The following is a 13,060-nucleotide window of genomic DNA, read 5'->3' as shown; positions in this document are numbered from 1 at the left end:
AATCTCTTCACTGCACCTTTTACAGAGGGAATGTGTGGCAACACGTTGATGAGATTTTTCTCCTTTTCCCTTCTGCATACGTGGCTTCCATCTAGTAAATATATTTGCTTGAGTGTGCTGTTGTAATGGTTGGGGCTAGAGAAGGGATGGTAGGTGTGGGATTATCATAGAAAGAATGCAAAAAGAAAAAGAATACAAAGCTTTTAACATTTATGATTTTGTGTAACAAGCTTATAGACTTGAATCCCTAGGCTGAATATTATTATGTTTCACAATAAGGCTAACTCTACCAATATGAGAGCACATAACTGTAACTAGCAACCTGATACTCTCAATGGTGTTGTGTTTTTCTATCTGGGAAAACCTGTCTCAACTGCGCACCATAAAGTTACAAAAGGAATAGTCAGGGCTTCCCTAGTGGCGCAGTGGTTGAGAGTCCGCCTGCCGATGCAGGGGACACGGGTTCATGCCCCCGTCCGGGAAGATCCCACATGCCGCGGAGCGGCTGGGCCCGTGAGCCATGGCCGCTGAGCCTGCGCGTCCGGAGCCTGTGCTCCACAACGGGAGAGGCTACAACAGTGAGAGGCCCGCGTACCGCAAAAAAAAAAAAAAAAAAAAAAAGGAATAGTCACAAACATGTGAGCAGGAAGAGTGACTAGCCAGATCAACCTGACAAGTCACATCCACCAGAATTGGACAATGGCAATTAATGAGCATCATTTTCTTTTGCACAGCTTAATCTCTGTTGAAATTCTAATGTCCCTCTTTGTTTCATTTAGTCATTGTCTCCCATCATTAAATGAAGAAGATATTATTCCCAGTAAGAGTTTCTTCTTGGTAGCATCTTGAATTTGAAGTAGCCCTCTGGAACTGCACATGAATGATTAAAAAATGAGGCTATCAGAAAGACTTTATCTTATTCCCAGAACTACTTCACTCCAAACCCAGAGGCATGTGTGCATGAGATGCTCCTCTTTCAACCCCCAGGGTCTCCCCAGCAGATATAGACAAGGATAAAAAGAGAAGGGTTCATTTCATCATGATTATTCTTGGCCCTTGGTATCTAATTCATAGTTCTTCCTGTTCGCAAAGATATTATACTATTTGCCAGTCTAGCATCCAATAAATCATGACTATAACTTTAAAAATTGGGTGTGTGGGTATAAATACCATAGAATAGACATATCTAGAAAACCCAGCCCTTTTTACTGATTCCTGTGAAATTATTAAAAATCTAAAAAAATTTTTGATCTAATTATTTGTCATTAAATAATAATAGTTTAAATCTCTGGAGAATTTGTTTTTAAAACATATCAAATTTATAACATTCATTAGTTCATACTTACAAATCATTTTAAAGAAAGGGAGGGAAGGCAAATATCCCCTCTTTAATAGATACAGACACTGAGTTTCAGAATGATCAAACCACTTTCCCAAGATCATGCAGTTAGGAATTGTTGTGCAAAGTCTCAAAATGTAATCCACTTTTTAGAAATTCCACACTGACTTTATGTGGCATTACCAAAAGTCCAAAGAATAGAGAGGTTTTAGGGAACAGAGCACTAGACTGGGTCTTGGGTGAACTAAGCCTCTGTATCCTGAGTGTATACATTATTTCATTTAACACACATTTACTGAGTACTTAACAACACAAGAGGCAGATGATAGCTGTCTGAGAGATATCAAGGTGAAAAGAAATATGAGTTCTGTCCTCATTAAATTTATAATCTAGTGGAGCAAGATAGACGTGCATGCATTTAATAATGTAGGACAGAATATTGTTGATTTTGTAATGAGTAAGCAGTTGTTCTAGGAAAAATCACAGGGTGATGAATTTCATGTTTAGAGAATTAGAGTGGCTTTTTGAAAGAAGGTGTCTTGGAGCTAGGCTGTTTAAAATTGCTTGTTTTGATTGGCAGAGAAAATGATAATGTTTTAGCTATAGTTTTCCATCTGGAAAATGTAGATAGCAGTATTTGTCTTGTTTACCAAATGTGAACAAGCTAGTGGCACACAGGATTACTCAGTCTGCTTCTAATTAAGTTATTAAACCAATTTGGTAATCAAAAGGAAAAAAAAAACGACTGATGAGAAATGAGATATAAACATTGTTCTGCTGTATTACACAAGAATAGTCTAATAATGACCTTATGTCGACCTACCAACTCAAACACGGTGTCTATTTTGCTAAAAAATAAATTACAGGGAGGTAAAAATAAGCTTAAAAAGGACAAAAGTTAGGCAATACATGGTTTAAAAAGTATAAGAAATACATAAAATTATAAAAATTATTTTTAAAAGTATAAGAAATATAGAAAATTGTTAATTAAATAGATTAAATTCACAAAAGGAAAAATTAAAATTAATTAAAAATAACAACCTAATGAAAATTGTACATACAGAAACAGCACTGGAAAGCTAAACATTTAAATGACGGATTTTTTTTTTTCTATTTTGAAAATAAAGAAGAACACATAGGAGTGATCAAATCTTGCAAAAACTATAAAAAGCAAAGCTTAAGCTCATTACTGTATTTATTTTCACATATAAATTTTAATATTTTTTAAAATCACCAAACATGATTTCTTTGCAAGCATCTCTGAACTGAAGGAGATCTCAATGAAAGAAGGAGGGGAACAGTTAAAACAAAACAAAACCTTCAAAAAAAACAAAAAAACCCCACAAAACCTTCCTTAAAAGAAGGTTGGAGCATATTTTTCTCTCCCTTGACCTGGCCAATTCCCAAAGTATATCAAAAAAACAAAAAGACTAATGCTTGCAAATATTTCTTATGGAAACAGGTAAAATAACAAAACAGCCTTCATTGACCTTCTATCTTTAGCATTAAATATGCGTTCATTTTTGTTTTGCTTTCTTCAAAAAAAAAAAAACACCCTGTTTCTTAACTCTGTAATCATACAGATGGGTTCAGTGAAAGATGGCTAGTGAAACTTTTGCTTTCTGATTTTCCGTTTCTATCTTTGTTTTGGAATAAAACCAGAATATCCAATTATTCTTTTAATGTTCTGTCCTATACTGTTGCTATTTAATCATTATTTGTTTAATTTAATTCTTTCTTAAATTATTTCTTAAAAAAACAAAAACCACAGTGAAAATCCCTCCTTGATCCCTCTCCTTGCCACACCCGATTCCACCTCAGGTCCAGAGATAACTTTATTTGCAATCATTTTCTCCTAGTAATAGACTAAATATTACCCCAGACATTTTACTTTCATTTCAACAGGGACTCAGAACCCATTCTCAATTCCTTGTGACATTACCCAAATTGAGCAATTCCTTTATCACGAGAACCTCATTAATTTTTAAATAAGGTCATTGGAGCAATAAGTGTGTGATTTAAGAGACTCACAGAGAAGCACACGTTCTTTATATGTAATCTACATAAACTAATAGGAATGCCTTTCCATCATTTAAAAGATACACTACAACGTGTGGATATTATGGTATGAATTACATCTCAATAAACCCATTATTTTAGGAAAAAAAAAAAATACACTACAGTCCTAGTTCACGTTAACATTTCCCTCCTACCAGCTTTCATTTTCCCACTGAATTCACTGTTGCCCCTTTGACGCCTCTTTCAGATCTTGACCTCCACATCTCTATATTCAATCCTTTGCCACCCAAATCTCATTCTTTTATTCTCTCTCCCTCTCAATCTCTCTCTCTCTCTCCATACATACATACACACACACACAAGTTCATTTCCCACTAAATTCTGACAACCACCCTCCAATTTTTGGAACATAACTCCTGATGACTTTATACCAATATTCTTTTACTTACTTTATTTTTTACTGCTATTTACTTGAATCAAAAGCCATACCCTCACTTTTATGTGTCAGTAGATTAGTATCTACAACAGTAGGCAAGGAAATACATGCAATTTAATGTAGTTAGAAAGAATTTTGATTTGCATATTCAAATTTTATAGGATTGTTACTAGGAGGATTTCATAGATTATTATTTATTTATTGTAATAAATAAAAATTATGTCTATAAAATACCACAATATATGGGACATACTAAACTCTTAACAGTGATTTCTAGTACTGCTACTACTGCCACTGCTGCTACTACTACTACCACATATTACAACACTAAGGGCTCTCCATCACTGAAAATAGAATTATAAAACACACACAAAATTGTTAGGTGTATGAAAATGATGACTAATTACATTTTTTTTCTCTAAAAATAAACACAGAAGTTTTCAGACAAAAATATAAGCTTAATCCCTGGTAAATCAGAACTGGAAAAAAACAGCTTGGGCTTGCATCAACTGCATCAATTATTTTTCTACTTGTTTTTGGTGCCTCAATTGTTTTATGCATTAATCCCTGGCCACCCACAGGGTAATGGCTAGCTTATTTTGCAGAGGCAGAGCTGGCCTGACTCATCTCCTCATGCCACAGAAGTAACTGGAGCTGAGGAAAAGAACACACAGGAAGTGTGGCAGGCAGTGAATTTGAAATGATATGAAGGGAGGCAAGGTGGGGGGACACACTGACGTCTCCCCATTCAATAGTGTTTTTTTCCATTCTTTCCCAGCCCTTTATCGCTGATCACATTTTCTTCTATAAAAAGAAATGAGCATGGCTTGAAAAAAAATCAGAAGCTCTCTCCCTCTCATTTCCTAGAGGCCTTAAGTTCCTATTTTACCTGCAGAGGAAGGAAAAGAGGGAAAAGAATGGCTCCCCTACAAAGCACTTTACAAAAACAACAGCAACAAAAATCTTTCAATCACTTATCTGCCTTATTCATTCTGAGCAAAATTTCCACAATAGTCTAAGGTGAGAGCTATGGGGAAGTCATTTGGCAAGCTCCTCCCCTTATTCCCACAGGTAAGATCTGTGTGATAGGTCTAACTCTATTCACTGATCTAATTGATGATTGAGAAAAGTAAGAGATAAAAGGAGAAGCAGAAGGTCTGTAGGGTAAAATGTACAATAGGAAAGTTCTCTAGTCTCTAAAGCAGGTACTACATATACAATATACATTGTAGAAAATTATTAAAAGAAATTTCCACTGTGCATAATGCTTACACTCTGCCTCTACAAGTAACCAAGTGCTTACGTGACCTGGGTCGTTGGGTCCCACATACATCTTGAGTACACACTGTGTGTAATAGCTCATTTATACCAGTAGGTTCCCATTTTGCTGCCATGTTATGGAAAGTCTTCTTGGGTTCACTATTTATTACATGCTAAGTAGAATCTAAAAAGCCTGATTTTATACCAAAAGGTTCTTTTTATATAAAACATATTTTGAAAACTGCTTCTGACTAGAAGTTACTATCATACATCGTATTTCCCTCCACATTCCTACATTTCGAGGACAAATAAGAATTCTAAAGGGAGTTTTAGTGGATAGTTATTGGCTTTGGTTTCCCAGAATCTGTTACCTATTTTTGGAAACTCTACCCCGATTTCCCTCTGGGACACCATGCACTCTCTTACTTTCAGTACCTGCACTTCATTTACTCCCCTCTGCCTAGGTCTTGAGGGATAGAGCATATGATCTACTCTATGGATCACATTCTCCATGCCAAGTTGATAAGTTCATGGATACTCACATCCCTGGACTTACTGTGGTCATCCTGCCACCAAAAGGAGCCTGAGAAGTGTTTCAAGAAAAAGAGTCAAGATAGATGAATAGCCTTGTAGATAAGAGGAAAAATGAGAAACAAATCCAAGGAATGCATATGTCTTATCTAATAGCTAAAGACCTCAGGGCTTTTCTACATGCTGTTCCCTCCACCTGGAGGGTTCCTTCCCAGAGAACCATAACACTCCTCACTTCCTTCAAGAGCTTCTGCAAATGAAACTTCAAGAGAGTTATCTTCTCTAACCACCTTACCCCATTTTCTCCTTCAAAAACTTTGTAAGGAACTGCTATATGGCATATTTATGTGTTTCACGTTTATTTTCCTGCTCTACAGAAGAGATTTTGCTTGCTTTGTCTGGTACCTAGCACAGATCCTGAAATATAGTAAGAGTTTAATAACTATTTATTGGATAAAAAAAAATAGCACCTGATTTGAGAAAGGTAAAAACAAAGCAGAATCATTTTAATTAATTAAAAAAATAAACCCATAAAAAGCTGCAAAAATTTACTAATATTTTAAGCATGTCTCTTGCTTAGATTCACAAGCTGGTGACATCCTGCCACACCTGTTCCCCCCACACACTTCTTTATATGCATCTGCTTCCTTTTTTCCAAACCATCCAAGAGTATACATCTTCTCCAAACACTTGAGATACCTACACAGTTACCTAATGAATAATTTCATATTAAAGAAAAAACAAAAATAAAAGGAAAATATTCCTACAAAATATCAGGATCACATTGAGCAATCTCAAAAGATAAAAGAGAACATTACAGTTAAGCATTTTCCTTTTTATCTGTATGGATTTTATGAACAAACTGTAACAGATTAAATCTGAATGAATACTAGGCTTAATGTTTTAGATAATTAAGTCAGATGATGAAAGAATGATTTTGCATACTGAGTCATATTGCTGAGTTTTTAATGTTCATCTTCACTAATTTTATTGTACATGTGTATATAAGATGTTTTGGGTCAGAGAAAGATTTCTTCTTGAATGCCTCATAGTAAATGGTAAGTGTGTCAGCTGCCACCCTTGCCCTAGTCCCTAACCCTAAGGTGATGTGATGAGAGCCAGGGCAAGCATCCTACTCAAGTAGCTGACCCACAGGTGAGTCAGTAGAAAAAAATATCTTTCTCTGCTTATAAAGGGGAAGGAGGCAGTTGTTCCGCTCCCCTCCTAAAAGAGACATTTCCTTCTTCCAGCCCTTCAGCATGTAAATAAAAGCTTAGTGGGATTCAGACAGCCTTATGTGTCTCCATCTTGTATGACCCAGAATGTCTCCAAATTCTATGCTACATCCCTTCTGACGTGTAAATACCTAGAAAGACAGCCACCCCCAGTCTTCCTGGCATCTTGGATGTAATATTGTGGTTTAAAATACAAAAGATAGATTTGATCGCCTCTTCTGGTACAGATCTCCTAAACCACAGGAATTTTCTAAGTAGTGAGAGCTACAAAGGAGTCTTTGGTTATGTTAATGAGGTGAGTTTTGGAAAGCACCTAGGTAACCCAAGGAAGAGGGCTGGTTGCAGGGGAGGCAACCATGTGATTGGAGGGTTGGAACTTTCATTCCCACCCCACCCCACCTCCTGGGAGAGAAGTAGGGCTAGATGTTGAATCAATTGCCAATGGCCAGTAAGTTAATCAAGTATGCCTATGTAGTGAAGCCTCCATTAAAACCTAAAAGAACAAGACTCAGCGAGCTTCCATGTTGGTGAACCAGATTGCTACTACGTGTCACTGTTAACAGGCTCCTAACTCCAGGAGGACAGAAGCTTCTTTGTTTGGGACCTTGCCCTATACATTTCTTCATCTGGCTATTGATTCACATTCTTTAAGATCCTCTGTAACAAACTGGTAATCTAGTGAGTAAACTTGTTTCCTGAGTTCTGTGAGCCACTCCAGCAAGTAATCGAACCCAAGGAGAGGGTCATGGGAACCTCTGATTTACAGTCATTTGGTCAAAAGCACAGGTAACAACCTGAACTTGTGATTAGCATCTGAAGTAGATGGCAGTGTTGCAGGATGAAGCCTTAACCCATAGAACTGGATGCTATGGGTAAATATTGTCACAATTAATTTGAATTGCCAGACACCCAGCTAGTATCAGAGAATTGCTTGGAAATGTGGGGAAACTCCCCCACCCCACACACATACACATACACACACACACACACACACACAAACACCCGCGCACACCCTGGAATTGGGGGCAAAACCTTTTATTGGGGCTTCACCTAGGGACCTTGCCTGCTCTGTAACCATTTGGCCCTTTCTAGCAGATAAGAGAGGTTGTATCATCCTTTCAGATCAGAGTAATTAACAAAGGCTACAGATCTGATTCTCATGAAGTGTCTCTTGAGACTAGGGTCTACCGTGATCACTGAGAAATCCAAGGATATTTCATTTCCCCAAACATGTTTAAATAAAGGATTTTTTCTTTAAAAGAATTAATACTTTTAAACATGATTATGTATAATTTTATAATCAGTACACTATGGAAGCATATAAATGAAAGATTTGACCTACATAAAACAGATTCATAAGAGTAAAGTTTTAAACCTGTTCAAGGATAAGATAATACTGGATTATTAACTCTACAAATAAACCCTATAAAAATCCCAAGGGATAACAGAACTATATAATTTTAGTAGGTTTACTGAGTGCTGGTAATGTCATTATTAAAGAAAAATGGTTGGTATCATAAAAGCAATCATCTTTCAGTTCCAAACCTATCATTTAATATTCTACCTTGTGATTTTGGGACTCTGCAAATCACATTTCTCCTTTGCTGATTAGTCTCCTATTAGGTCCTCCCCACAGAGGGCACTAGAAAGAGACAGTAAGGCTAGAGGGGGAAGAATGGACTTGTACCCGTTTGCCTGTTACTGTCAGCATCAAGCCAGCAGTGGTCCTTCACCCCAGCAGCTGTAGTTAGCTCCTATAGTAGCAGATGACTCCAATTTCCAGTATTTTTTTAGACTCCTCCAAAGAACCTCATGATACCCTTTCAACTATGTGAATACTAGCCAGACAGCACCCAACCTTACAGACAGATCTGAGAGCAAGGTTCTGACTTCTGAGGCAAGGTTCAGGCTCCCTCCTCAGGGGTCTGGACCCCAGCTTTGTTCCCTTAACCTAAGGAGTGGATTTTTCCTGCTGTTACCTCTGTAACCCATTTTCCAAGATGAGTATCCAGCATATGTTTAAACAGCTTCCTATATTAAATTCTTTCTTTAAAATAACTGGTATGGTTTCCCTTTCCTGACTTGACAATGACGGGTAGAGAGTTAAAAATCAGACAGCATAGTATAGAGGAAATAATGTGAGCTTCAAAGTCAGTAAGATGAAGGTTCAAGACCTGCAACCAAGATATCCATAATAGAATCAACATTTTATTTATTAACTCTGAGATTCAGAATACATGGATTTTAGTGTCAAGTAAGACAGTATCTGATAATGATTAGGATCAAATGGCTTAAATAATTGAGGACTCCTCATTTTTGATGTGAAATATTTGGACAAGAAGATTTATTCATCTTGAGCTACAAAATTCCATTACATTTGTCGCAGATTTTTCAAGGATATAAGAAGTCACATGTGAAAACATTTCTAATCAAAAGAGGTTTAACCTCAGGGGCAGCAACATCGAATCTAGTATACAAACACACACACACACACACACACACACACTCACGGACTCAGACTTCATGAGAATCCAAAGCAACCAGTAGTTAAAAGATCTGGAATCACTAGAGTTAGCCATATTTTTCACTCATTGTAAGACAAATTAAATGAAGCTCTTTTTTCTCTTCCCAACTGGAATTTCAAGTGAAAAAAGAAAGTACATCATAGATACTTCACACATATGTAATGCAGTTATAATAAAATCTTTGTTATTTGACATTTTCACTTGTTATAAAAGACTTTCTTGTACATTTTCTTTAATATGTATTAAAACTAAAAAGAGGTTCCTTCGCAACCTTATTTAATCTGGGAATTTATGTTTTTATATGATACAGTGTGTCAGTTTGGTGAATTTTCTTGCTGACTTATTGTATATTCCCTAAATGCTGATTCAGGTCAATTTTATATACAATCTATGTTTTATAAGAGGTAACAGCAGGTAAAATAAAATATACAGAAGTGCCAAAACCACCTTCAACAATAAGTTATATACAATTTAAGGCACTGCATTCTGACAGCAGATTATTTTTTCCCTTTGAACATCCCTTATTTCCAAGATGTCCCTTTTTAATGAACATTTCCAGACTAATAAATAGCCTGATAATCTAAGTAAACAACTGCTTAGGGCTTTCATTTTGGCCGTGTCTCAACAGGCCCTGCATCAGTTTCCTATAAAAAATGAAGAATCTAAATCATGCTCAAACCTTGCCTAACATAAAAGGAGTCTCTCCACTCTCCTTAAAGTTTCTGACCTTCACCTTTCCATCGGTGAATAGCCTAGTTTTTCTTTAAAGAAGCATCCATACACTTCCCTGGGTTTTTTATATTTCTCATGATTTTTTGTTGAAAATTGGACACAAATAATGTGGCCACCCTGTAAACCAGACCCTCCAATCCTGTTTTTTGTGTTGTTGATACTTGTTGTTGTTATTAATACTGTTTGCTTGTTTAGTGATTTTCCTGAACTAATCTGTTAAGTCTGTATTCTTGGTAATGGATGGCCAATGAAATCCTTGCTTGATTAGCTTAGTGGTCAGCTAATGACTGGACAGAGATTTCATTAAATGCCTTGTCTCTGTGGGACTCCCAGCCCTTGCTAAGGGGCTGTGTGCCTATCTTGGGACACACCTTTAATGCTCTTGCAGGCAGTTCATTCCTCTGCCTTAGCCTTCATTTCCACGTCTACCAATGGAGAGTCCATTCATGCTTTCCAGAAACTTTTCTAATAATTGCCTTTAATTCCACCTTTTCTCATTTTATTTGGAACAAAATATTCATACAATTGAGATTATTTTAACAGATCTCACTATGAATAAACATGTGTTCACTTTGGAAAGTTTTTAAGTAAAATTGATCTTTGGGGGGGGTGGGAAAGGAGTAACTTACTAGGAAAAAAAATCCATGTAGCAGAAGTATGTATTTTTTAGAATTTTTTGATACTGTCATGTGATTGGGTAAATGGCATTATTGATCTTTTCTATTTCTTACATTTGTAAGAGAACTCAGGGAACTAATAAACACTTGTTGACTGATGACTTGAAATTTCTTCTTCTATCTCAGGGGAGCCAAACAGTCGTTGTACATCATCTTTATTCATAGAACTATGCAGTATCTGTTTTGTGTTGTTTACAAATCAGTTTTTGAAGGCAAATATATTAGTACATACACACATTTATTAGCTATAATTTCTTATATTTATATGTATATGGATCAACTGTAATATGTGTTTCTGTTTGTGTATATGTAATATTGGGAGTTAGATGAAAAAGAGAGAAAGGGAATGTCATGATTTGTTCTTAATGATGTCATATGTGAATCTGTTTAAAAAAAGAAGCTTGCGTGTGTAGTTCTTATCAGTATTGAGTGTCTGAGGAAGTAGGATACTCATTTACATGCAGTAGGAATTGTTCATTCATCCTAGATTATTAGTTCCTTTATTATAAAAGTATTTGGGGTAAATTGCCTATAGATAATCTGTATCTCTCCACATGACTTTTATTAACGACAAATCCAATACCAAGATAGCATCGCTGACAATAAGCCAATATAAATATTGCTACTGCACAGCTAAATTTAAACCCATACCCACACCTACAAATCCACTGTTAGATATCTTTGCATTATTTGTCCTGTGTTGTGTTTAATACCCATATATACCATATATATGTATATAGAATTACATATGTGTGCATATATGAAAATTTATTTCAAATCAATTTATCAGAAAAATGAAAATATTGCCCCCAGATTTAGAGATGTTTCTCTGCATCTCAACTCAGACTTTCCTTCCTTCTGAAATGACAGGCAATTACCAAAAAATAAAATGTGGATTTTGGAATTCAGGCTTATAAATCTTTCTTCTTCTCTTAGATTTTCTGGGAAGAAATAATTTCTTTTGCTCTTACTTTTGAAAACTCAATTCCTATTCCACTTCTTAAATATTTTCTGGAAAATTTTTGCTGAAAGAAAGTGAAAGTTTTTAAGCATTTTCCCTATCTTTTTTTTGCTGTACACGGGCCTCTCACTGTTGTGGCCTCTCCTGTTGCGGAGCACAGGCTCCGTACGCGCAGGCTCAGCAGCCATGGCTCACGGGCCCAGCCGCTCTGCGGCATGTGGGATCTTCCCAGACCGGGGCACGAACCCACGTCCCCTGCATCAGCAGGCGGACTCTCAACCACTGCGCCACCAGGGAAACCCTAAGCATTTTCCCTATCTTTAAGGTCACATTTTATTCCCTCTTTAATTTTACCACCTTCCAGCTATGTGATTTAGCCAAGTTACTTAATCGTCATAAGCCTCAGTTTCTCTTCCAAAAATGGAAAAGATAAAAGATCGTTCAAATTATTGTTTAAAATATTTAAAAGATCCTGTTTCAATTGTGCTTAGCACCTATTAAGGATGTAATAAATGTCAGCTCTCACCAGTATTATCATCATTACCAAATGTAATTGATTTAAATTTTCCACTATAATTAGATGACAGTATGATTTTCCCCAGCTTTATTGAGGTATGATTTTAAAAATAAATATTTAGGTTTTACAATTTGATTTTTTTAAGTTCTGCAACGTGATTTAATACATATACATTGTAAAATGATTACCACAATGAGCCAATTAACACATCTATTGCCTCACATCTACCTTTTAATGTGTGGTGAAAACACTTAAGATCTTAGCAAATTTCGAGTATACAATACAGTATTATTAATTGTATTCTATGTTATTCCATTATAACTCTGTTATCCCTATTCTGTGCATTAGATCCCCAGAACTTATTTACCTTTTAACTGAAAGTTCATATCATTTGATCAACATCACCCTATTTCCCCTGTCCCCCAGCCCCTGGCAACCACAGAGTTTTTTGTTGAGGGAGAGGGGTCTCTTTAAACTTACTTTGGTTTAAAATTAATAGTGATATTTTTTTAAAGACACAAACTTTCTAAACTTTATTTTTCTGAAGATTTCAATCTACAAATTTTTTCTGCTTTTTAAATTTAGCTATTTCTGTACAAAAAGGACATTTAACTTATTCTTTAAACAATGTTGACTGTCTCAAGTTAAAGACTAAATTTCCTTAAATGTTTAACTCCATTCATAAAATTTGGCAAATTTCCTTAAACATTTTAAACTTCAATTTTAGATTTAAAATATTTGCTTTTCTCTTTGAGTGCCTGAGAAAACGGAACCCAAAGAAGCAAAACATTGGTGATCCTTTAATAAAATTTTATAAAACTAATAAGT

This window comes from Phocoena phocoena, chromosome 6, assembly GCF_963924675.1.
Source record: "Phocoena phocoena chromosome 6, mPhoPho1.1, whole genome shotgun sequence".
Taxonomy (NCBI): domain Eukaryota; kingdom Metazoa; phylum Chordata; class Mammalia; order Artiodactyla; family Phocoenidae; genus Phocoena; species Phocoena phocoena.
Note: the sequence above shows the minus strand (reverse complement) of the source record.